General features: G+C 43.7%; 1 long non-coding RNA gene across 1 annotated transcript; it reads left to right on the top strand.

The window, feature by feature from the left end:
• The first annotated feature begins 586 nt into the window (after positions 1-586).
• On the top strand, positions 587-18,520 carry LOC142590952 (uncharacterized). Its single transcript, XR_012830290.1, has 4 exons — positions 587-726; positions 11,334-11,505; positions 13,396-13,510; positions 18,293-18,520. It is a non-coding gene; the product is annotated as an uncharacterized LOC142590952 (long non-coding RNA).
• The last annotated feature ends 4,670 nt before the right edge of the window (positions 18,521-23,190 follow it).

The raw sequence follows: 23,190 nt of genomic DNA, 5'->3' as shown, positions 1-23,190 counted from the left end.
GGTATAGTTACCTGCCCAGCAATTGTTCCGGAGAAATCTCTAATGCATGGTGATGGGACCATTGAACGATATGTAAAATTGTATAAGTTGGAAACATTCTAAATTCTAGGCTCCATGAAAACGGGGGTTTTGCATGCAAAAACCACGATCTGATTACCAGGCACGCCATAGTGGGTGAATCCCTGGCTAATTTTGTCTACGTGAAATGCTTTAACGTGCATGCAATTCTAAGTTCATGATCGTTTTTACATTCAATCCCCATTGGAACGCAGCTACCGCGGCAGGGATTGAACCCGTAACCTCGATCTGAACAGTCCAATGCCATCGCCACTCAGTTGCCGCGGCGCATGTCCTACACTACTACGAAACAGCAAAAACAACACTAGTTCGCAGAATGTGTCCTTTGGCAGATGGCTGTGGTAGCGAACACACATCCCATCTGCTATCCAACCTTCTATCCACAATAGGTGATTATTGTATGTCGAGAGCTCTAAACTTCTGAACTTTTCAATTTAGGTATGCTGTGAAAGAAACACAGCTTCAAAAGGCGCTTCAAAACGGCACAGGTGAAGCGGAAATGCTTTTCAGAGCACAGCTTGTTTTGCACAGTCAGTATTCTCATCGCCTTAAGAGATTTCGCTACACTTCTTTGTGACACGGTGAGCAGCTCACAATTTAGAAGACGGGGATTCCTTATAGCTCAGTTGCTTCGTAAATATAGTGAACGTAAGTGTACATTCTTCATTAATGTTCGTAATGAATGTTTTTGAGGTTCAAACGTTACAGTTTTATCGCTCCAAAAGTTGCTAACGGTGCAGCGAAATATAGTGTAATGGTGTGGCAAAAAATTACTAAAGGTGTGCAAGCAAGAGAAACCATGTCCCCGTATACATCAAACAATCCTCGAAGGGAACTTGTTCTCCACTCCTCCGAGATTAGCACAGCACTACCTCTCGACTTAAGAAGACGCTATGCTTGGAAAGAAATGCAGTGGGGTGCAATTGAAGCACAGTGACTACGTTGGTATGAGGCTGGCGCTGCCAGCTACCTTCTTCAGTTAAGGTCGAGGTGTGGAGTGAAGAAAAGTTCCAGAATGCGAAGGTTAACACGGAGCCAACGCATGCAAGCACGTGTTGTGCTTACCTGCGTCCGCAAGCCAATCACAACAAGGGTATGTAATCTGAGCAGTAGCATTGGGCTGCCGTGCAGCTGCGACAGGCTCAATTCTTTATTCGTGCATAATATTTTCCGTGATGCACTGATGCACTGGTGAAAGAAAGCAACAACATGTTATCTTGAAAGTGTGGAAGGCTAGGAGTGATGAATCTTTCTTATGATGTTCATGGCGTACGAATGTTTACAAAACTCGCAGTTCCTCCTTAAAGGCTAAGCACCGATTGCGATAGCAAATTAGTATATCGATATCTGTACAAAGTAAACACAGTAGTTTTATCCACCGTATAAATTTCTAAACGTTCGTTTACAAGCTAAATTAACAGTGATAGTATGTGTAAGCTTGATTGAACGTGGACGTTGAAAGAATACTAAGTAAGGATTGTAGTTTTATCACCCGTGCAAACTTATAAACATTCGCTTGCTAATTATGTTTACAATGATAGACAGAATGCGCAAATGTAACTTAACGAGGACGTAGAAAGAAACAGGCAAGCAGAGACAGCGCTTTCCTTGTGTGTCTGCTTTTTGCTACCTCCTTGTTCGGTCGCGGTTACACATTCCATCATGAATTCAAAGCAACTAGCCCGCCAGCGCGTTTCAACTAAGTTAACCCTTTGAGGGTCGATTATTTGCGATAGCTGAGGGTCGATTTTTTTATTGCAGATAGCAGTTCTTCTTAATGTCTTATTTCGAAAAAAAAATCACCGTAATTTTTCTTGGGTGAACGTAAAGTGAGAAAAAGAATATATATTTTGCGTTGGTATATATGTACTCTTCATTCACGAATATGCACAATCAAAAAGGAAATGGGCTTATCAGAATAAAAATTTCGTGCCTGGGTATGCACATAGTTCAAGGCTAATAAAGGTTCAAGGTTCATAGTCCAAGGCTTTGAAAATGTGCACACGAGAATATTTCGCAAGACTCAAATGCTCCTGCTCTTACACAAATATGTACATCCATTGCCTAATCGAACTACATAGGTGCACTCACTCATGAAAACTGTGGGGTTGTGGGCCCATCAAAAGTCAAAACGTGTGGCAAATTTCCGCTAATCTTCATCTTATCGTGAACCAGAAGCAAGTAGTTTTCGCGAGTTTAAAAAATACAAAGCAACGGAAAGCATGTACGGTGGCATTTTTCCTATGCGCACCCGTGTGAGCACTAAACGAGCGGGAAACTAGCGGTCGCCCTTTGAGTGATTAGGAACGAGATAGCCATCTGCTTTGCAAGCGCAAGAACCCGAGAGTGCCTGCGGAACAAAACTCAGACCACGGCCCGCCCGCACGCACGCCAATGCGCGAGCGGTAGTATATAGAGGCATGGGAGCAAACTAGCTCTAAAATAAACCATGCAACGAAAACCGAAAGAGGGAGGCGAGAGAAAAAAATTCACTGTATTCCTACACAGCGGCAGCACACAACATAAAAGAAAAAGTTAGGGAATTGGTGCGCTTTTTAAGCGTACAGACGGCCCCCTAAGTATACGGCATCGACCATATTGAACTTGTTCGCGGCGCCGTATATTTACGTCATTGACCCTGAAAGGAGTAACCAGCATGATGTCACGCGCGCTGGTAAACACGAACACATCTCGCTCGATGAGCGCGGAAACTCGCTGTCAAAATTCTGGACTAATGAATCGCGGCAGCAGCAAGCGAAATGCGCTGCATGAATCTCTCGCTTGAACGCGAATGCAACGTCGAGAGCAGAGCGCATACGGAGCTACATGCGTTATGCGCGCTCTGCGAACACCGCAGATTGCATTGAACATGAGGCCTACGTGGACGCGCACTTTGGTCACGTGGCATATTGCATTCAAGACACACGAGCACCGGCAAAGCGTCCCTAGGGCTTCTGGCAAAGGCGTCTACAACGGCGTCCACGATTCGCGCGGCCAACGCCTAGTTGATGCCCCGGTTGTGTCCACTCTGCACGGAGCGGCGGGCGAGGAAGACATCGAGGCACCCTAGCAGCCGCCGGCGAAGAACGGCCCTCTTCCCTCGCCTGAACCCCCCTGCCTCGCGCGCGACACGAGAGGGCCCGCTTCCGGGCGCCGTTCCTCGTTCTCGCACGCGAGATTGAACCGCATTAGCCGGCTCACCCTCAGACGCTTTCACTCATACGGAACCTCACGGCGACGGCATGCCGACGGCAGACATGCGCCTGGGGTGACTATATAAATGCTATCGGACTAAAAGAAGGGATCGCATACGAACAGAGATGCGTTTCGTTATTTCGCTAAAGTATTCGTGCCTATTTATTTGATTACAGAAACTGAATGCTTTTGCGTCGAGAGAGAGAACATACCTCTAACACGACAGCATTCTAATAAGGGCTTGACATGACATGACAAGCACTTTATTTGAGTCCTGAGGGACTGAGATCTTGGGGAGCCAAAACCGAAGGCTCCCGAAGATCAAGTCGGTGGCTCCACCCACGATGGGACCGGGAGATCAAGTCCCGCCGCAATGTCGTGGGCCCTCCGGACAGCCTGGAGTTGAATGTGGAGATTGCTGTTCTTGAGAGACTCCTGCCATTGTTCTTTCGTGATGGGTGGAAAGGCATCAAGGGCTGGGCACAGCCAGAGCATGCGGGCAAAAGAGCATGAGTCATCACCACATATGGGGCACGACTGTGAGTGTTCAGGATCTATCTTGTTAAGGGATCGAGGAGTGGGATACGAGCGGATTTGCAGGAGTCTGAGTGTGGTAGCCTGAGGTTTGTTCAATTTGGGGTGAGGGCGTGGAGATGTCCTCCTGTTTAGTCTATAATGGGAAACACTTTCATGGAAAGTACATAATGGATCTTTGTGGATGTTGACCTCATTCCAAGCCTGGCTACCGGCGATAGTGCGGTGAGTGAAATCGCGTGCTCTCCGGTGGGCCTGCTCGTTAGGATTACATCCAAGAGGGTTAATTGAGCTATCTAGATGGGCTGGGAACAATGAGATTTGATATCCTCCTTCGATGCTCTCCCTAGTCCTTTGAAGTGCTTTAATCACAATACTGTTCGCCTGTTCAGATATGATGGCGGACGAGAAGGATCTAACCGCCATGCGCGAGTCCAAGAAGACGATAGTGCACTTGTCAACATTTTTTTTTGGCATCGACAGCGTACGTGCCTGCTATGAACTTTGTGTATCGACGTACATAATAGCTCATCCACACTATCCCACTTCGAGCAATTCTATGCAGCTGTCTTGTAGAGAAAGCGAAGTTTTTGAATTCCTGGGTGCATATGCAAATTCCCCGTCCGGCGCGTGATCTCACATGGTATATCGTAAGTCAAAATTAGCCGCTCTTGATTTCGTTTACAAATCAGAAATCTGTGATAAGAAGGATCCAGTATATACAGCGCCCGCGGTCTGTTTTGATTCCCTCTTTTTTTCTTACAAGTGGCTTGAAAAAAGCCGTATGCCACCATTAGGCACGGTCAAGTTCCCTCCCTAAATGGTGAATATGTTCAGAATGAGGCATCGTGTCCGAGCGTTAGGTACGCGTAATAGCGTAAGCCCTAGCATATGTAGCGCTGTTAGACCATCATTCTGGGAAGACTTCATCTGGTTGGTAGGCGGTTGCTGTTGTGGAACATGCGCTCTTTTTTTACAGGCTGGCAAATACTGAAAGTGACCGGCATAAGGTAACAAAAATCTTTAAGCGGGTTTGTGTATAAAAACGCTGCATGTAAAACAACGAATACATTGTATTCATGGCTCGTTTTCTTGGTTTTTGCTAACTATATTCGGGGTGTTAAATATTCAGGAAAGCGTATACTGCTTATCCGTGACTGGCAGCAGCACCTAAATTTATAGGTATGTGTCTAGTTTTCTATCTTCAGAGACAGTTGTTCTTTTCTCAGGCAACACCATTCCAAACAAGTTTGACTTGATAACTTGCTAATTTTTACAGCAAAATATATGAATATTTGTACAGTATAGTGTCCGCCACCTTCTTTATCAATACGAAGCGTCAAACCGTGGGAGGGTTATTGTGGAATATACTGGGTGCAGAAATATGCAGTAGCTTTTGTGCAAGGTAAGTGCTCACATTAGCCAAAATATGTTCTTTCAAACCCGAAACAAAAAAGATTTTCGGGCAGATCTGTGCAACCATCTGTGCAGGCAAAGTTTGATGTACTAAATTCAGTACTACGTATCTCCTCAATTAAACCCTGGTGCTTATGCTTTCAGAACTTGTGCCGCCACCTTTAACAGGACAAGTGGTGGTAACTTACGAGGTATTCAGGAAAGCTGGAAACTTCGCTGTCTTAATAAAACTCTATATTCAACTCTTTTAACCACCTTCACTCTCGAATAAAAGTCGCCTTGATACGTTCATCAAGAATCGATAGGATTTATTTAACTTATTGATTAATCTACCGAAGTAATTAGGAACCATGAAAATATACATTCCACCTGTCATATCACACGTAATAACTGCTGCAAAAAATGTTCAATTGAAAATTTTGCAGAACAGTATAACACCTACTTATAAAAAAGTGCAGATTCGGTATCGTCTTGTGGATGGCTCGAGCACTAATTCTAGCATGATAACACTGAAAAAGTTTGTGGGCTCTGTAGGATCTGTACAATTAATGTATAACTTCTTGTCTAAACACAATCTGATGAGCGTAGCCTACGTTTATTTTGTGCAGTTAATGTTGCAGAACAGGCGCAGGCCGTAAAAATTGTATTTCGAAAATAACGTTACTCAGAAGCCATCACAATTGTACATGTTGTCGAAAACAGCAACCAAATGCAATTACATCTTTCGAAAATGCAATTAACTACGGCTACTAATTCCGCCCCAACAAAAGGAATTCGGCAGTTACTAAAATAAGTAATCGATTACATTAAAGTTATTTTCCACAATACCTTAATTAACACTGCACAAAAAACAGCAAATAAATCTAGCTGTCCGGCCACTTTCAATCAGTCCTCCGCAGCCATTCACACGTTGTTTATCTAACTAAGAATTACTTTACTGAATGTTATTTGGTGTTCTTCTCTCGTGTTTTTTAATGATCACTTTGTCAGCAGCACTAATAACTCGCTTAATGTGTGCACTGGAAAGGACGTTTATTTAGTAATTTACAAACACCTTCCTCAAAAGATTGCAGTGACTCAATGCCGTGATGCTACGGTCTCGGTTCTCAATGAAGCGCTGTGGTTCATTGTGGGTAGAGCTAGGTTAAGGCACTCCTGACAGGGCCAGTAAGAAACCAAAAATCGTGTCATGCGATTCCATGTCGCCAATCTTCAAAGCGGGCATCACTGTCGAGCCATGGAAGCATCCTTTTAATTTGTAGGCCTACATCTGTGTGAGTCTGTGCTGGTGCTGAACATGCAACCAATCCGTTGAAAAGAAATCGCCATTCCTTAGTGTTACCCAGTGCGACATATATGTGGTATACATGTCTGTCTATATGGCTTGATATTCGGCTTCATGTGGGGATATGTGCTGAAATAAGTGGCAGAGTCTCCGCATTAATGTTGTGGAAGCATATTAGAATTATTCACAAATACAGGCTGCCCCAGCTAGCATTAGTCAAAGTTTATGTATATACCGGAGCAGTATAGGAATAAGAGACCACATCCACATCGCTGGCTATGGTATGGAGCAAGCCACGCTATTTCTTGTGTTCTCCCGAAGTGCATGGTTAGTCAAGCATTATTAACCAATTTCGCGAGCTTAAACTTAAGGCCAAACTTCCCCCTAGGAAGTTGAAGAGAGCTCTCGAAAGATGTAATTCAGGTACTTTGAAATTACAACTTTTTAATTAAACATACGTATGTGCTTCAATGAAAGCCCACTAAATGAGAAAATAAAAGAAAATTACATGCCCGTTTGCACTCCTCGACTGGACGGCTATTGAACGTGCCACGTGTGAAGAACAGTGCCCTTAGCCGGCCTTAAAAGGGACAGGGCATTGATGGTGGTGTTGACCGCTCTATGAAGTGACATGCTTCAGTTTCCCAAAAGTTAGATGGCTGCGTCACTCCCACTGTCAGTTGTTAGGCGGCAGCTGAGCAGAATAAATACAATGTTCGTTCATACACGGCATGTTTAAGAGCACTACAACTGCAATCCACAAGCAAGCATGCCACCTGCCTTTTTTTTTTGAAATAGTGGGCTATATTTAGCACGTAGAATAAATGAAAGAAAAAATGATTACGTAACAGGTAGGAGGCTAGAAACTGTACAACGAGATGTTTCACATAAAGCTATACACCCTTGCTTTGGGAAGTTCTGCGCTAAAATGAGTATTTGCCATGTGGATAAATTATCTCAATATAGATGCACTTAAATAGAATGCAAAAATGGCGTGACTTGCTTTAGACAAGAACCAACAACGTGCATTTGGTCCAGTCTTCCTGAAGTGGTCCAGCCTATTTGTAAATCTTAGCTAAAGTTAACTCAGGCAACACGTATCACCATATATATCTGCTTCCGGCTTTAAAAAGGCAAAGTACTCTACGAAATTCCACCATACCCATCCTATCCGTAGTGGTATTTTAAGCTAAACACTAAATCATACCGGACAGGCACCAGCCCAAACCTTGCCAGACGATGTTTGTTATGGCAATTATCATCGTAGGTCCAGTGCACGCAGCGTTTTTACAAAACGTTTACTGTCGAAAACATTGAAATGCCTAATTTTAGGTATTGCGAAATTCTCCCGAAATTTGAACGTTAATATTCATCCAGTAAAAGAAGAACGAATTTTTGGAGCGCAATTCCTGCTCGTTTTGTCAGAAAAATTATCAGTCAAGTCTAATATTAATTATATTCAGCTGTTACGAAAATTCAAGTAGAGTTACATGGTCCCTGAAGTATAAGAACCTTCACTGCGACAAAGAAAAAGAAACTACAGCTTGCTGCACGTGGCCAAGATAGGCTAATACTTGCTGATTTGAAGTAGAGACACTTAGCTTTGCTGTCTGAAAATTATGAAAAGTACCATGCACTGCTACCGTACGCAATGAGGTAGGCGACAGGACGAAATTATAGAGATTGTACACGCGAGCGAGCGCTCACGTGTACAGCTTAATATAAAGTGCACCGTCTTTCTGATGCCGTGTGTAGTTTGGAAAGTGCAGCAGCTGGCAAAGATCATTTCTTGAAGTAACAGTCAAAAGTCTCTTGTTTTATTTTTATACATGTAATCTGCGTCGAACATCTTTACAAGCAATTTCCATATGTTTTCGTTTTGCTTTGTTTCCTTCATTAGCCAGTGTGCCCACGGGTGCTGCAGCTTTGCCATACTTTGCCAGCACAGCAAATTGAAGATAAAACAATTTAGCACAGCTGCCAAGAAGCAGTGCACAGCTTTAAAAACACATATTTCTAAAAGAAATGATACTATCGAATGCATCCGCGGGTGTCATGGGAGACCCGTTTTCCCCCCAAGGCCTCTCGTACTTTAGGAGGCTAGAAGCAACAACCTGTTTGTCCGAATGAGCTTGATAAGGCACTAAATTGGAGTCCTGGTAATTGTAGAATTTTTTCCCACTTTAGAGGTAAAGAAAATAGAGCTATGTTCTAGGAGAAAAAATGTCCCGAAATGTGCTCGCATTCGCGAGTGACATTAACACAAAATTTTTATTTGCTTGTCATTATGAAGCAAGTGTCTTTTTCTTTTGCGGACAGCCTGGACATTGTTTATATATTTAGCTATGGGTGCTTCAAGTAAGTGTACCAAAATGGCTTCGTGCGCCTCTATAAATAAAGAAAGATCATATCCCCCGTATTTTTCTTTTACGTCTTCTACTGATGTTGCCCATGTGTTGCGGCTAAAACCCTATTTCGCCAGCTGTGCTGACTGATTTTAGAAGGCACTGTGACAGTGCTCAGTACGCCGGGAGTGATGCTATGAGGCATGGCTTATGATCATGACGTTAAAGGACCGCTTCGTTCCGCGAAGAGAAAGAAAACGGTACATGCCGTGTGAGATGCTAGGTATATCGCGAGTCAGTTCTTTTTTTATTTTTGTTAATATCTTCGTAATATGTGCATCTAGGATATTTCCATCGAATTTCCATTCCTACTCTTAAGGAAACAGATTGACAATGCTCAGTTTTGTTTTATTCCCTTTAACCAGCAGCTCGCCCACCTACACCCATCACGCTTTCTATTCTCTCAAACGATGCAGCAAGCTTAGCGCTATGCGTTCTGGCCCTGATTGCGGCATTTATAGCGAAGCAGTGTCTTCCTCCTACCAGGACATCTCTCCATCGGTAGGCGAGTATGCTGAATCTCGGTACGTTTGGGGTTTCTCGCCCGAAACGCTGATCTGCGCCCCCTGAAGGACTGCATAAAATGCGCCTCTACCTCTCCAGAGTAACTCTCATTTCTCTGTTCAATTAAATTGTAGCGAAACCATCAACAATTATTGCCATTTTAAGTCAATATCCGAACGCTTCAACTAAGCTATTCGCTCGACTGAAAGCGAGATACGCCTGAAGGCACGCATTGTTGCAGTGACAATATTTAGGTAGCGTTTCTTGCTTCATTGTATAGTTCTACAGAGCACTAAGCAGTTAGTTGGCCAATCTGTAGAGGTATAGGGAGGTGGCTGCACATTTATTTCCACTAGTGATGTCCTCTTTTGACCAAAGCAGCCACAGAGGGATAGGGTGCTGGGTGAGGGGAGAGGAGGAGGGCTAGCGTTATCGAGCGCTCCTCTACAGCATGTAGATGTTCAGACGGCCCCCCCCTCCTTTCTCAAAGTTCTCTCAAAGTTAGGTGCGTCTCGATGAGCTGCATGGCGTCGGGCGAGGAACGTGTGCCGTAAGTCGAATCGGCGAGAGCATGCGCACTGACGCTGAAACTACCAACACAAACACCACCGACCACAAAGAAAACGGGCGAAAGACACACACACACACAAAAAAAAAACGAAACTTGCTTTACAAAAAAGGAATTGTTTGTCCGATGGTGCGATTGACGCAGGGCCCCCAACGCAAAGCGCCTGGCTTGCGCATTAAGTAACAGCTGCCGGGATACATCGCTCACGCCTATATACGCCCACTAAAGTTCTTTGATAAAAGAGGCGGGAGTTTCACGTCACATAGGAAAAATTAGGCGAAAGAAAACAGGCAGTTCTATCGGAAGGCCGAAGCATTAGCGACCGTATAACGTTACCCTGAAGTTCTAACGTCGGTGTTTTAACAATACGAGACGGCTACGTGCACGCCGCGAAGAAACTGATGCTGTGGAGCAGGGACCGTGCCCTTGAAACTAAGCGGCGGCTTTCAACGCTCCAGTGATGAGGCGCGCCGCGAGCAGCGCTCGACGAACGCGTTAACTGCCACATGCTCGCCCTCTACAACTTGATTGTATAGATGAGTGGCGCGTGCCTTCGCTTGACGATACACAATCGTCCAATCGGTGCCGTTAGATTTTGCTGGTAGGTCTTACGTAACTCTTTAGTTAATTGTGACTGACTATACAAGTGAGGAAGTGGCAAGAAAGATATCTGATCTTTCTCCATAGAATGGCCGACAGTGTGCTTTTTTTCGTGTTCTCGCTTGGTGCCCACGAATATTTGTATATCATGACTAAATTTAACTGATGCTCTCAGCATATCGTGAAGGACACTCATGGGGGTGAACATGCCTATGTGAGTGTGCAGTACCATTCATACGCTATCCAGCACGCAAAAGAAAGGACATTATGTGTGCAGCAAGCCGGGAATACGAGTGTCTTGTTCTTAACGTATCTGAATGTTCATTCTTTTGAGCTCCTCCGTTTTGAGAAGTTATTAATTTTATCTGTTGTTCATTGTTGGGTTAGACTGCATTTCCTTGAGCTATGTTCCAGTTTCGACAGCCGAATTCGCACCAGCGGGTTGTTAACGCTTCTGTTGTAAATTCGCTTCTATCGATGACGTTTGCATCTTTGAGCAATGCCGCCGCCACAAAAAACTCAAATCTAGCCCTACAAGCATAATGTCGACACCATACCACAAATATTAAATAAGATATGCTAAAAAACAGGCCACCGAAAGCAAAAGGTTTTGGAGGTTTTGTTTCTTTCCAATGCACAATGATCTCAAACTATTCTAAAGAATTCTGCATACACGGAAATTCTATGTGAATTCTTAGAATTTCTAAATTTACTAGCTTGCCAAACTAACTTGCAGTATACTTTTTAGGCCACATCCTCTTCACGCAGAACGAAGTCGATGCCCCTGCTTCCAGCGACAATGAATTGCCTTGAAACAGCGCTTTTTATGCTTCTCCTGTGCCATTGCATAGCGGATTGCACTGGAAAACTATCAGTGGGACATATTGCGACAACTACTTTACCAGCCATCGTACACCAAGGTACAGAACATATGCAACCGTTACCTTGAGGCTAATTAAAACTGATGTACCTGAATGTGTGTTTCTGCACGCTGATATGTATGTCTTATAAATGATCACTGTTATGGTCACTGCAATCGGCATATAAATTTTACTACAATAACTGCGTGTGTCGATGTCAGCATCGATGGTAACCTTGCAAGATAGTTAAATATTGTACACTTGACCACAAAACTTTACATACCACACAAGCGCATGCCAAAGGACCTGCGTGCGATGCTTCTGACGCTTGAGGAACCATCGAGAGATAGGATGGAAATGTTTCTTTGGTTGTTTGCCGGCCTGTCCAGTTTTTATCTGTCTTTTATCTGGTCGGCGCTGTGCTTCTTAAGTTTTCTCTTTTCTGCAAAACACTCGGTCAAAAAAAATTGTGGATTGGGGAGTTTTACGTGCGAAGACCATGACATGGTGAATAGAAATGCCACAACGAGGGACTCCTGATAAATGTTTACCACCTTCTGCTCTTTAATGTGCACCTGATGCATGGTACACAGGAATACGCTCCTGGACAGCCATGGCGACGTGCCTGTGTCTAAACAGTAATATCATTTTAACTGATGCAGAAACCTTGGCTGATATGATTACGTGCGACTCGACTGCAGAATTAGGGGGACATTCCGGAAATAGGAAAACCTCATGCGGCGTAACCATACCGGCGGAAAGAAAAATGATTGATTTCGGACCTAACGCTGGTCTCGACGGCGCCTCTCGAACAGCAGATTCAGTTTTGACAGCGGCTAGCGTGGTCATTGAATTTTGTTCCCAACGGCATCTTTGTTCAAATACGTTGTCTGGCGATTTAAGAACTACGGCGGCAAAAAAGAAATGAGCAGGCAGGAAAGATTCACGAAGGAGACGTGAGTGCACTTTACAAAACGACTGCAAGAAATGCAGTGAGGGCGGAAAATCAAGATCTGAAAACTTTGAACAAATCATTGAGAAACCAGAAAATTAAGACAAGTTTCGCTTTGGCCTAGAATAAATTACTGAATGGGGCACTGAAAATAAAGATTTCGGATGATAACATTTGGACTGAAAGAATAAAGATCGATGACCTTACTCTCGTCTTGAGAGTAACAAAAGATGCTAAGATGTGCGGACTTCAGATGGGTTTATATGGCATGGTGATTATGGAAATTCTTCAGTCATTAGTTTATCGTGTGAGCAAATAACCGTTTATTTTTCATTTTTACCAACGTTGAAATTTTGCCGGTGAGTACAGGAGCAAACCAGCTAAGGAATTCGCAACGAGGATAGAAGTGGAAGGGATACCGCAATGGTGCAGCATCCATTAAAGAAAGTTCGGGCAAACGCATTTTTTTCCGCTACGTAGTCTGGTGTGCTTCCCTCTGAGCCCCGTCTCCATACTGTTTATTTTGATCCGTACTAACCACCAAACGTGAATACGAAATTGAATCATATTCTATAGCTCAAGTTAAGTGATGAACTGAGGCTGCATAGGGTGTGTAATCCATCAGACATGGTAATCGATGGTCTACTATAGTAAAAGAGGTGAAAATCGCCATTGAAGGGAAACTCAGTGACCACTCCAAATGTGTAAATTGAGGTATAGAGATCATGGTAAGGATTCTATACACGCAGTATAGTTTCGCAGTATGTGAAAATGTGATGCCTGCGAGAAACCTTCGACCTGCAAAAAATATGATTGTATTGAAGACTGCACAAGCTTCGAAAAATCCCGCCAATAATTCCGTGCGCGTTTGAGGGAAACTGTACACTTTTACTATATTTTAGGACCAAGAATGCATGGTATTACAGCCAGTGCTTTTTACAGAAGGTGCTGTGAGCAACTGTGAATCTTGTTATCTCCTTATAACACTGTCTCCACAGGCAAATGCTATGTGAGCGCTTACTACGTGATCGATAATGGATACACTCTCAAATTAACGAGTCCTTGCCTGGAATTCACATGTAATGCTCCAGAAGGAACTCTCACAATGAAATAGTGAGTATGCCTACATTCTTGCTCTATGCCGCTCAAGAACTGTGCCTGTCACTGCATACATAGGACAACGAATGTCGCCACAGAGAAAGGTCAAAGTTTACTATCATGTAAAGTACTTAGCAACTGAAACGCGATGCTAGAACAACATGGCGGCCGGTACTTTCTTGTATCACCGGTGGGCGCTGGTGACACTGAGATGATGCATTTTTGTGTAACATGAAAGCGAGATTGGTTTTGATGCATCGCAACTGCATTCGACATGCTCAGATATCACCGGTAGCACAAAAGGCGCCGGCCGCCATTCTGTCAGAGTACGGCGTTTGAATCGCAGAGCAGTGCGCTTATGAATAACCTGGCACTTTAGTTGGAGCTACAGCTAGCGACAGACAATCAGTAACGAAATTTTGTGAGTGCATTGTGCCACAACACAGCGCATATGGTATACGCCTGCTCATCTGCTGAAGACCGGGTTCATCTATTGTGAAGAATAGACATTTAGTAGGGGGCATTGCTTTTCTTGAACTACCGGAACCTTGCGCACCATTGGACATCCACTTCTGCTTTACTGGTTGGAGCACCATGGAGATCCGTTCAGGCGTAAGATGACAGTAAATGAGTTTTGTGATGCTAATCTCCGTGAAACCTAATTCCACCCACGGGCGGCATGCAGCGAGTCTGTACCCACAGCTAGAACCATAATAACGTAAAAACCCCGTGTATGGCAACTACGATAATGGTATCAAGCCATACAAACACAGAAATAGCGAGGCAAATGTGTTAATTTGTAATTATTGTTTTTACGCCCATCTAAGGCACCATTATTCATTTGAAGGCCATCTGAAACTAGATCGACACCAAGCCGTTCGGTGTAACGCTTCTGCTTTTGCCGCTAGTGAAACTTGGCAAAGAAAGAATCACGCGGGGTTTTGGAATTTTCCTGCTGACGCTGCAGCAAGATAGCATGGATTTCAACGGACGGCTCGTAACTGTTATCTGCGTTTTACTTAAAAAAACCGTCAGTAGTGAAAAACCGTCAAGCAAGCAGGCATGGCCAAACAGTCCTGCAGAAATGCAATATGTTGACAAATAATAAGATAAGCGAGGAATTTCTGTCGGCCTAAGTGAAGCGTAACGTTTCGAGGCAAACCAGTACTCGTTTCTCATAAATGCAAGTATTCAACTTCGAAGCTTTCTAGAAATGCCTATGGGTTTGATTTGCACATTCTTGCTACCTTCGTGTGGGCGGCAATATTTGCTTGACATTTTTCTTCACTTTAAAAATTATTTTCAAGCAAGCACACTAGTTGAATGCGCAGCAATGTCACCTTTGACTTGGGTTAATTGTCTAGGGTGCGAATATACCCAACTTAAAATGTCTTTTTTTTTTTTGCAAAACTACCCATTATGGCTTGCCTCGAAAATTACTTTTTTTTCTATTGCTTTCGCGCCAACAATTAAGTTTATCTTTCTTTTAAAAACATTTTCTTTTTGCTTTATACTTTCAGTGATCACCTAACAAGTCAAATGATATTTGTTTACTTGAATAGGACTTGCGGGCGCAGTCGATACCCATTATTAGTTTTTACTCCTCGCTCCTTCAACCTTGCTTCGTGGTGCGATTTGACAAGTGACCGTGTACGTCTTATCTCAGATTATAAGTTTTATATAGAAACAGGTACGTGCACTGCGAAAACTAATTCCGTTCACATTGATTTTGCTACCTGGTGTAATAAGGCCCCGACACACAAGATTATAGTGTAGGCATTTACTACAGTGTTTGCCATCGTTGCAGCACCTACAATCATTGACACTAATATATTATAGGATGCATGTAGTGCCTTCGGAACTGTAAACAATTTGCAAGCTTGCAGACGAATTGTTGAATTCACAAGTTGAATGCACAATTGAAGAATAAAGCGCAGTATATGTAATAAGTCTCTACAAGCTAATGAACGCATGCTACGAAGCACACAGTGACAATGGAATATTGAGTAGGAGGTTTGAGTGATTGTGCAAGCTTATTTTTATGTATTGTGTGTGGTGTAGAAAGATTATATTGCGTCATTGGTATGACGCATGAAGTGCAGTTTTCGGCATCTAGCACAGCGTTTAACTCCTACTGCAGCACCAGTTTACTGAAGAATATATATATATATATATATATATATATATATATATATATATATATATATATTCTTTATTGGGAAGTGGGTGGTTTGGGCGAGCGGGTACGTTTTTTTAATGTGACCTAATATACATTCAAAAACATCCGTGGAATGTCGGCATGCAAAACTGTGGTCTATGCGCCCGATCATCCGTGCCTCTGTCTTTCTGTCATAGTCAAAATAAAAACTTTTACAGTGAGGCCGCGGCATGTGCCACTTTGCTCCATACCAACATTCAACTCAACTCTGATAGCATTACCACGGCAGAGAGACACAGCGGCGTACTCAAATATGTTACCTAGCTCTGCATGTCATCTTTAAATATCTTCATGTTTGTCATGTTCCTATAAGGAATAACATCTAATATTTCTATCTTGCGTGAAAGAGTGAACAGGAAGTACATTGCAGTGTTGCTCTTTGATGACTTTATGTTCTCTCTCTCTTTAGTAGCACAACCACGTATGAAGAAATATAGAAAAAAAAATCGTTGATCCCTATTTCACAGAAATATGTACAACACTAAAGTTAAACATGCCTGCGCAGAAGCTGCTGCATGCTCGCTTCGCACACTCATGGTCCACTGCAGCGAAAGACGCACGATTAGCGGGTCGGCAACCGTGTTGCAGTTTTGTTCGCAGAATGTGCTACCAAAGCGCGAATGCGTTCTGCTTCACTATGTCGTGTCTCTTGCGGGACCAAAGCGAGATTCACCCGTCGACGTCGTTGACTTTCTGAGCCGCTTAGGACAGCAGTTCTCTTAGTTGGTGCCGTCGCAAGTGAAGCAGTAGGCGGAGTGTGAGCACTGCTGGTGCATGTTCGAGCTGCACTCCGTAGGTGACGAATTGTCACAGGCTAATCCGACGCGAAAGACAAATCAACTGCGTCGTCACCTCAGCAGAAGGCCGACGCTACCTTTATCAGCCGACACTGCGTTGGAGCCTCCGCTTGGCTGAGACTATCGAAGCGCTCACCATATTGCGCTGACTGTCGGCGCTCATTAGTGTCATGATGCAGTACTTCGCATCACCTCTACTAGATGGCGGCGCCATCCCTGTCTAGAGTCAGTGGAGGAAAAGAACTAGGGAACTTGCCAACAAGTATGCGGCCTGTAGGGTGGGCAACACAGCAACAAAGAATGTCAAGCGGAAAGTCAGAGAGGGCGAAATAATCTCATGGATTGCGGCATTGGTAAAGAAACCTGCCATGAGTAACTACTTAAGATAAAAAGACGAAATCAGGAAAGCAATAATTTATGATAACTCAAAGGGCAGCTCATTACTTTTCGAAGCGAGATCGGGATGCCTTAGAACACGCACCTATAAAGCGAGATATAAGAAGGAAGAAGAAGCATGTGCTTGCTGCGGTAAAGCTAGGAACACGATGGAGCATGTTGTATTAGAATGTGAAGACGTTTGCCCAGCGGTCAATCTAGGCACTGCTGGCCTCCTTGAAACCCAGCAGCGGGAAAGTAAACATGTCCGCAATAGAGATTATTAACAGGCGATTGAAAGATTACTGGAAGAAAAGTAGAGAAACGACAAAATACGGAGACGTACAAAAGCAAAGTTTGCAATAGGGGATGAGAAAATTTGGTTGTGAGAGTTCACGTTTATTTTTCCTTTTTTAACCTAGGTCGGACATTAAACAGTATAATAGCAAGAACTTGGTGGGGCAAACCACCACCGCGTTCCAAAGGGGACGCTCATAACATCCATCCATCCTTCCATCCATCCTTCCATCCATCCATCCATCCAACCATCCATCCATCCAGAGGGCATGCTTTATGCGTTCGTGCCGATATCACATCCGTTACAGCAAGTTGATGGTGGACCTCCGCATAAAACATGTTGGTGTTAAAACAATAAAAATTGTTCTTAATGCTTTCTTGATAAAAGCGAACACGCTATTTTGTCTACTTATTGCAGAAAGAACTATTTGCACGTACTTTTCTTCTGAAAGAGGTACACGATGCCCTGAAGCAACTGAATAGTGACCACAGGCTGCATTCCTGCCAATATATAGTTTTTTTTCTTTACAGTAAAGATAATAAATGGTATTTTTCCTAATAATTCGAAGATAAAATGCTTAAATTTTGTTGCAGAGAGACAGAGAGAAAGGAAGAGGTAAAGCAAGGGAGGTTAACCAAGGACGTGCCCAGTTGTCATAGTTGTTGGTTTTTGTCATAGATCTTAGATTTTGAATTTTGACACATTATAACGTTTTGATGAATATGCAGGCGCCATAAAGGAACTACTTTTGTATTGTGGGGATAGATATAAACAGGTACCATATTATTACTACCTGTTGTGATTGCGAACTAATGAAAAGGTTCAATGTTAACGTCTAGCACTGCTACGGAACCGCCAAATTACTGTTCATGGTCTCACGGTAAAAAAAGAAATGCTCCGAAATTCGGCCAAAGTCATTTTTCCTTATAGATATACGCGAAGGACTTCGCATAAGGCAGTATGTTTTGCACATTGTAGACGAAATGCTAAAGTTACCGAGGCATGAGTGCAAGTATGGTGTTCTGTTGCAGATGGCTTTTCGTGATGTGTTTCCTTTTGAGCAACGAACGAGTACATAAATAAACAATAACTAAATATGTTCTCTTCAGTTGTGTCCCTCCAGGCAATGACCGAGCACAATGCCCCATGGACAACACGCACAGAAATCCTGACTTTCCGTGGTGCTGCCCTACTTTCAGATGTTGAACAGAGTGAATGAGCGAGCCACAACAAATGTATATATATATATATATATTTCAGAAAAGCCATGTCTGTTCCCATTGTTCTTTTTCTTCAAAGTGACAAACAAGACCTTAATAAACTTTTGATACCTTGCATGGCCACGAAGTACCAAAAGGACACAACTCTGGCGAGTGGCTGCCTGTAGTATTCTGGTTGTTCATCCGGGTTTTTTTTCATATTACACTTAGCTTATTGTTATTTTGTGGTGCTCTCCAGCAGAATTTAAAAGTCGATTCAAAGGAAAACCAAAGCTCGACTTTGAGCCGAAGTAGTTGGTCCAATGACGACCACAAAGATACAAAGACCATCACGGGGATAATACATACTACAATCAATGCCATGGCGAAACGACTGCAATGAAGAAAGTAATAAAGAATGCCAATGTCGGTTTCGCAAGGATAAGGAGAGCGGCAGCAATGAAGACAAAAGTTTCGTAGTCTCGCGGAAAGGAAGAATTCATTAGTATAGAAAGAATTACGAGTACCACGTTACCGTGCGTAGGCATGATAATACGTTACCGCCCAAATAGTGCGCACTGGTGGACTTTGCTGCAAGGAAAGACTTTCCTTGTGGTGTATAGATGGTAAGGTACGTGTCTATGTTGTAGATGGTAATGTGCTCACCAATTTTTCGAGCCACGCCTGTAAAAACAAAGACACAGCATGAAAATGCCGTCGACCACATAGTCCACACCGCTGCTTCTACGCCGCGTATGCCGAGGTCTCGAATGTGCTTTTTCTCAATAAGATTCGAGCTGTTTTAATTCAAATGAATCAACCAAGACAAAAGACTGGCTTCAGGAAGGGCTATTGTACACGGTATCACATACATGTCATCAATCAGGTAACTGAGAGATCTGGGGAGTACAATCAACGAACATATATGGCTTTATTAGATTAAGAACATCCATTTGATTCAGTAGAGGTACCAGCAGTCATGGAGGCATTGCGTAATCAAGAAGTACAGAAGGCAGGCGTGAAATTTTTGGGAAATATTCGCAAAGACTCCGCATCTACCTTGGTTCCTCAGAAGAAAAGCTAAAACACCTATCAAGAAAGGGCTCAGGCAGGGGGCACAATCTCTGCAGTGCTATGAACTGCATCTCTATAAGTTTTGCCACTATTAGACTGGGAAGGCTTAGGAGAGAGGATCAACAGCGAATATCTAAACAACCTCCGGTTTGCAGATGACATTGTCCTGCTAGGAAACACAGGGAATGAACGGCAACAAAGGATTGATGACCTCAACCGATGAAATATGAGAGGAGGGCTGAAGATTAAAATGCAGGACATAAGGGTAAAGTTCAACAGCCTTGCAAGGAAACAGGAATTCAGGATCACCAGTAAGCTTCAAGTAGCTGTAAAAAAGCAAGTTTTTTTCAATGTCTATTACTCACAGGGGACATTTATCTTGAGAAGCAAGTTCACAGAATAATAAACATGGCTTAGACTGCATACGGACGGCATTACCAAATTGTGGCTGGGAGCTTACCAGTGTTGATAAAAAGAATAGTGTACACTCACTGAATTCTACGGTGCTAACATATTGAGGAGAAAGTTGGAGGTAGCAAAGAAACTCGAGATCAAGCTAAGGACCGCGAAAGGAGCGGCGGAACGGAAAATGTTAGGCGTAACGTTAAGAGATTAACGTTAAGATAACGTTAAGCACAGGACGGTGCGAATGAAAGAGCAAACGGAAATAGCCAATTGTTTTAGTTGACATTAGGAGCAAAAAAAATAATGTCACAGGCATGTGCGGCTCATGCTGCACAGTCACAGCGTAAGCTGGAGGAGCGGCTCCATAGGAGCTCCATTTTCGGCAGCACCCACTAGAGGGTCATCACGGCGAAGTGTCGTCGCATCATTTCCACGAGAACGATCTGAACTGTCCGCGCTGCGGCGACGGCGAGCTACCGGTTATGCTCCTCTATGAACAGCTGCCTGCTGAGCCCAATGTTGCCTGGCTGTAGCCGCGCGCGTAGATCTACGCTTCCCTCCTTCAGCAGCGGTTCGTACTTTGAAAAGGGTCCCCATGGCGTGTACAGAAGAGCAAGGACAGGTATCCAGGATTAGAACAGAGCGATACGATGTTGTTGATGATGATTATGATTTATTAGCATACCTCTTGAAACGAGATGCCTGACAAACAGTCACCTAGCCTGCTTCAGTTATACCTGTGTCACACGGGCACATTTGGAAGGCCTTCCAGTCGACGGCCTTCGAAACGCCACAACTCTATCGACTCAAAGGAGTTGTCGCGGGGATTCACGGCACTTTTGAAAGGTCGTTGAGTGGTTCAGGCGTTTCTCACAAAATTGTGTGGCGCTGCGGATCTTTATTTTAGTTTTCATGTCACGAAAAGTTAACATTAAAACCACTTAAAAGCATTATAATTTATTTTATGTTTGCTTATACATTAAAGATTTGTTTATACGTCGTCACACACATATGTTTCGTTTTTAAGTTGTTGAGTACCGAAAGTGTGGCAACGTTTGCGTCGCTCGATGCGGCTGCCGTCTTGGTGTGTTTTTACATGTTTGAAACTTCAAAGTGCGCTGTGTCTGCGCTCTTGCTCTGCCGCTATGGGGGACAGAGAGAAAGATGCTCAAGGTGACAAGGCTGCTATGATATCCTATATGGGTGCGATCATGCACCTTGATGCCGGGATTTAGGTGGCGAAAGCGGAAGCCGACGCCATCGAGGATGAGCTGCTGATCGTGAACAATTTGACGATGACCATAGACTCGGTGACCGAACAAAACGTGAACAGTGAAAGATGGTCGTTCTCTGACCGGACGAGGTGGTTTGAGGAGACTGTGCCATTGCATAGTGAGAAGTTTTTTAAGCCTGCATTCCGGGTAACGCCGGCCAATTTTCGCTACACGGTGGACGCCGTGAGACCACTGCTCGAGCGTCAGAACACGAACATGCATGAAGCCATCGCACTCGATAAACGTGTCGCAATTGGCTTGTACCGGTTGTGTTCATCAGCGGCAGACCGTAGTGTCGCGGAATTGTTCGCTGTGGGACGCTGAACCGTCTACGTGACCTACAGAGAGTTGTGCGAGGCCGTTATCCACACTATGGAGGCGGAGGGGATCAAGATGCCCACAGCTTCGAGCATGGCCGAGCATATTCGCGAGTTCAAGGCCACGTTAGAATTCCTGCAAGCCATGGGATCACTAGACTGGTGCCATTTCCCCGTTTAACCGCGCAAAGAGAGCGCCAACGATTACAGGAACTATAAAGCATGATAAGTCGTAGCTCTGACATGGTGGGCACTTTGACTACATAACCTACGTCTTTCAAGTTAGGTCATATTTTTAGTGTACGGAGAATGGGTAATTAGTTTAGGATGGGTAAATACTAGAATTCCGAATTAATTAGGTCTTTCTTTATGTAGGTACCACAAGCAGGTCAACCACAAGTATAGGTTCCGTTACATCAATGTGGGTTGACCTGGCTGCTGCCACGATGCATATGTATACCACCGGCTAAGACAAGCAGATGCAGTCAAGAGCCCCCTGTTCCGTCGACCACTAGTAACAATGAGTAGTACAGCTTTACCACCCTTAATACTATGCGACCAAGCGTTTCCGCTCACTGTAAACCTGATCAAGCCATTCAGCCACAGGGCACAGCTAAGCGAACAACAAAGGTTATTTAATTACAACCTTTCCAAAGCTCGACGAATTGTGGAGAATGCCTTTGGTAGGCCTAAGGCAAGATTTCGCTTTATCTTGAAAAGCATGGAGTGCGACATCGACAATGCCCGCCTTGTCATTCGTGCGTGCTGTGCTCGGAACAATATGTACGAAACAATGGCGGCGGCCTCCATCAGCCTGACCACAGGACAGACGCTGAAGAAGGCACAGCCTGTGATGTGAGCAGCTCTTGTCAGGCACTTCCACCAGAGCTGAGAATTTTATGCTGAAGCTTTGTGGATGTTCATGCTTTGTTAGGTCAATGAGTCCACTGTCATCATCAAATACTTGTGGGCTTAGCAGAAGTTAATTTCTGTTAAGCGCACAAGTATTTTTCTGCCCTGAAAAGAGCGATTTAGGACACACATGAAAGAAAGCATTCTGTACAAAATCAACAAGATGGCGAAGTAAGTAAGAAATGGAAAATGAGGTATCCATACAAACACAGCAAATTGCTACAATGAAAACCCTTACAGATTCCTCGACCAAACGGGTTTTCTTTGTAACAATCTGTTGCGATTGGGTGGATACTGCATTTTCCATTCCCTAGTTACAGCAACTTTACTTTTAACCTCTTTCGAAATATTTCGACATCGTATTAAAAAACTTTTCCTGCATTTGCATGAGTCTCTCTCTTTGCTCATACTCTCTCCGACGGCTAGCCACCACCTACTCCCTCAGCAGTATATGTTCAGCCAGTATCTGCTGCTTGAGGTCATCGCCCGTTTTCCGACAAAGTAGCATGTAATAGAGCCAGTTATGCACACTGTTATGTCATCGAGCAAGCGAATGGCTTCATAGATTATTCTGCACTTACTAAAAACTTTTTTCAAAAAGGCTATTCCTCTTCAACAGTCGCTTGGCTCTCTTGAGCGCTTGATGGGTCGTTGTTTGGGAGTGTCCCCAAAAAACTATGTATGCGCCCAAAATTTCTCCAAGGTATGGTGCCAGCACCAGTCTCCTGATTCTTCAGCCAAAGCCGGAAATGTTATAGACTAGAAGGTTTGATTAGGTATAAAGATGCATCTGCAGGCACAGATAAAAATATATACTGATTAAATT

This window comes from Dermacentor variabilis, chromosome 8, assembly GCF_050947875.1.
Source record: "Dermacentor variabilis isolate Ectoservices chromosome 8, ASM5094787v1, whole genome shotgun sequence".
In the NCBI taxonomy this organism is placed as follows: domain Eukaryota; kingdom Metazoa; phylum Arthropoda; class Arachnida; order Ixodida; family Ixodidae; genus Dermacentor; species Dermacentor variabilis.
Note: the sequence above shows the minus strand (reverse complement) of the source record. Positions and strands in the feature narration are given on the sequence as shown.